Here is a 3,770-nt window from a genome sequence, read left to right on the forward strand (position 1 = left end):
AGCAGCTGCATGAGTGGAGTCATTCTGGCGAGGGGTGGTACCCCCGCCCGCGGCCCCTACTGTCACTCTTCTCCCACCTGCCTGGTCCAGGTGAGCGTCCCCTCCGCGGCGCCCCGAGGTTCCAGCTGCGCCCCACCAGCCCGCCGCCGCGGTGGAGCCAGCCGCCCCCGCCCCCGAGTTTTGGATTCCGAGGTCGCCAAGTCCGATGCCCTCGGTGTCTTTAACGTTTCTCCTGCTCCCGGGGTCCAGCACTCCCGAAGCCCGGCTGGGGCAAGGGTGCGGGCTTGGTCAGGGGCAGGTTCGAGGGTGCTGGCGCAAGGCCGGCCGCTGCCCCCGGCCCGTCTGGGGACTGGTCGGCGGGCTCGGGAGGCGGCGGGCCCCGGGAGCGTGTCCTCTGCTCGCGCCCCACACAGTGCAGTTCATTCATGAGCCGCCCGGGCCTGCGCTGGAGGGTGCGGTGGGGGAAAGACTCAGACGCCGGACCAGAGTGGGGCGAGGGCCCTGCCGGGGCTGGGGGCGCGCTTGGTCCCTCTTGCTTTCTTGACCGCTCAGGGCAGGCAGTCCCAAAGCTTGGCGCCTTCTCCCCTAGAGAAGGGAAGGACGCTTGGGAAGTGGGAGGAGAGGTCAGAGGGCCGGGCTGCCCTTGGGGCTCTGTGCTGCCACCTGCCTGGGTCCCCTGGGCAGAGGTCTGGCCAGCCAGGGCAAGCCCGAGTGCTCGCTGTCCCGGGAGGCTGGGGCTTCCCCACCCACTCCTGCTGTCGCCTCTCTCTGGGAGCCCGCACGGGACCTGAGTCTGTGTCTGACTCCCAGTCCCGCCTTCCGGGCACAGGTGAGGAGTGGGAGCGTCTGCCAGGTTTCAGATGGGGGCGTGCTGGCAGACACTCCCACTCCCCTTGGGCTTGTCCTCCAGGGCACCACAGGGTCCAGGTCCTGGCATGCCCCGGGAGGCACATACCGGGGCCTGCTGTGGGCTCACCAGCACAGCTGGCCGGTGGGCGGTGGGTATGTGTGTGGTGATGTAGCAAGAGGCAGGTGGTAGGTCACTGGCCGCTCTTTTGAATGTGATATGAGCTTCCTCCAATGGAGCGGAGTTAGAGACCTGAGTTCAAATCCTAGCTCTACCATTCTTCAGCTGTATGACCTTGACGAGTTAAACTTTCCGAACCTCCGTTTTCGTCTGTGTGGTTGCTAACACCTCCTTACAGAGTTCATCGCGGGGATCAGACGAGATAGCACAGGTAAAAGGCCTGGCACCCTGCCTGCTAGATGATCAATAAGAGGTTCTCTCTGAACTTCTAACCCGTGCTGGCAGCCTCACCCTCCTGTGTCCCCGCCTCCCAGCCTGCTACAGATTGGGACCTTCCCCACCACTGAGTGGCAGGGCTCTGGTGGTAGAAGTCCTTAGTCTAAGCAAGAAGCCCATCCTGACTGAGGGGCTCCATCTTCTTTCTTTTTAAGTTTTTACTTATTTCTTGATTTCATGAGAAAGAAAGACAGGTACACTCAGAATCTCACACTACGATCCACAACCCCACCCCAACCCTTCCCAGCCAGCCAGGATTACAGGCATATGTGGACCCAGTACAGACAGGCTGAACGGAACCAAACCTAACCCTCCACATGGCTCCAGTCTTGCCAGCGTGGCACTACCACTGCTGGGCCGCTGTCGTATTTCTATTATATGAAAGTCTGCGGGCTTTTTTGTTTTTCCGTATTTCTATTATATGAAAGTCTGCGGGCTTTTTTGTTTTTATCATTTTCCCCACCAAACCATCTTTAGTCCACATCTTATTAACAACAATAGCCTTTTTTTTTTCTTTTTCTTCTTCTTCTGCTGTGGAGCAGTGGGGTTGTAGAAGATAGAGAAGGGAAAAGTGAGAAACCGCCCCCAGGGGTGTGGCCACACCACAGTCCTTTCTCCGTCTCCTATTGGGGTTTCTGGCCTTGCACGTACACACACCCACCATGGTTTTCCAACTGCCCAGTTGGCCAGTGAGATTCACTCAGCCTAGCAGCCTAGCCATCCTGCCACTGGCTGGGACAATAATAGCTAATTTAAAATATATATATTTAATTTTATTTATGTATTATTATTATTATTATTTCAATTTGACCAGCAAGAAACACACAGAGAAGGAGAGTGAGAAAACAAGCCGCCAGGTCCAGGACTTGAACCATGGTCAGTCATGTGGGAGTCCAGCATCTCAACTACCAAGCCACCTGCTGGCCCCACAGTACTTAATTTTTTTTTTTTTTTGAGAGGTTTTTGCTATAGGGCACGTGCACTTGCCAGAAAGACAGAGACAAAGAGATAGAAAGCGAGAAATCCCCCCCCGGGGGGTGGCCACACCACAATCCCTTCTCCTCTTGGGATCTTGGGCACGCACGCACACGCACCCGGCGTGAGTTTTAAGCCACCGGGTCAGGGACTCGAACCATGGTCAACTACATGGGAGTCCAGTGACATAACCATTATGCCAACTGCTGGTCGCCACAGTACCTAATTTTTAAAGAACCCTTTCCATTACACCTTGATTATATTAAGAACTCTACATAAGTTATCTTATTTAGTCCTCAGAATAGTCACACACATGGATTTCCATCCCCACTTTACAGGTAAAGGAACGAGGCCCCCAGTGGTTAAGTGACTCGCTCAAGTTAGAAGCCTGACAGTCGCATCCTACAGCCTGTGCTCTTAAGCACGGGACTGTGATGCCGGTCCCCTAGCCCTGTCTCAGAACCTGAAATCCCAAAGCCAAGGCCGGAGTGAAGGAACTGGGAGCTACAAGTGAGAGGAAAGGCAAGCAGGTAGAACCAGGACATGTTGAGGCCAGCAGGTGGTGTAGTGTTAAGGTGCTGGGCTCCCACCTGGTGGACCATGGTTCAAGTCCCTGATGGTGACTTGAAGCTCACGCTGGGTATGTGTGCATGTGTGCCCAAAAATCCCAAGAGGAGAATGGAGAAGGGGTTGCAGCCTGGCCATCCAGAAGAATGGAGAAGGGATTGCAGCATGGCCACCCGGTGGGGGGTGATTTCTCACTTTCTGTCTCTTTCTTTGTCTCTTCTTTCTCTGTCTCTCTGGTGAGTGCATATACCCAATTCCAAAAACTCTTTCCAGGAACATGAGCATGGTAACTGGCAGCTCCTGCTCCCAGTGGAAGTGGCACCTCTTTGCAGAGGCAACAAAGTACAGTGGTTAAGAGAATAGACTCAATTTAAAAAGGGGGGGCCAGCAGATGGCATAATGGTTACATCATGGGACTTCCATGTAGTCGACTATGGTGGTTTGACTCCTGGGCCTAGTTGCTTAAAACATGCCAGGCACATGTGCGTGCGTTCCCAAGATCTTGAGAAGAGATTGCAGTGTGACCATCCCCCCTAGAGGCTGATTTCTCACTTTCTCTGTCTAGACTTCCATGTAGTCGACTATGGTGGTTTGACTCCTGGGCCTAGTTGCTTAAAACATGCCAGGCACATGTGCGTGCGTTCCCAAGATCTTGAGAAGAGATTGCAGTGTGACCATCCCCCCTAGAGGCTGATTTCTCACTTTCTCTGTCTATCCAGTGAACTCACACACCCTATAGCAAAAATCTCTCTTAAAAAAAATAATAAAATAAAAAAGGAGGGACCAGCAGTTAGCATAATGGCTATGTCGCTGGACTCCCATGTAGTTGACCGTGGTTTGAGTCCCGGATCTGGTGGCTTAAACTCATGCTGGGCGCATGTGTATGCGTGCCCAAGATCCCGAGAGGAGAATGGAGGAGAAGGGA

General features: G+C 54.2%; 2 protein-coding genes across 5 annotated transcripts in view; one reads left to right on the forward strand and one right to left on the reverse strand.

Moving 5' to 3' along the window:
• MRPL14 (mitochondrial ribosomal protein L14) overlaps positions 1–101 on the reverse strand; it is a 17,202-nt gene extending 17,101 nt beyond the window's left edge. Inside the window, exon 1 of the mRNA XM_027772085.1 lies at positions 78–101. The gene's annotated coding sequence lies outside the window, so the exon portion shown is untranslated. The remainder of the gene's footprint in view (positions 1–77) is intronic.
• Positions 1–3,770, forward strand: part of TMEM63B (transmembrane protein 63B) — a 35,872-nt gene that overhangs the window by 300 nt on the left and 31,802 nt on the right. Inside the window, exon 1 of one of the 4 annotated variants that reach the window (XM_014588012.2) lies at positions 68–90. The exons of the other annotated variants lie outside the window; for them this stretch is intronic. The gene's annotated coding sequence lies outside the window, so the exon portion shown is untranslated. Of the gene's footprint in view, positions 1–67; positions 91–3,770 lie in introns of those variants that run through there. 4 annotated transcript variants of the gene reach the window in all.

This window comes from Tupaia chinensis, unplaced genomic scaffold (assembly GCF_000334495.1).
Source record: "Tupaia chinensis unplaced genomic scaffold, TupChi_1.0 Scaffold000252_1, whole genome shotgun sequence".
Classification (NCBI taxonomy): domain Eukaryota; kingdom Metazoa; phylum Chordata; class Mammalia; order Scandentia; family Tupaiidae; genus Tupaia; species Tupaia belangeri.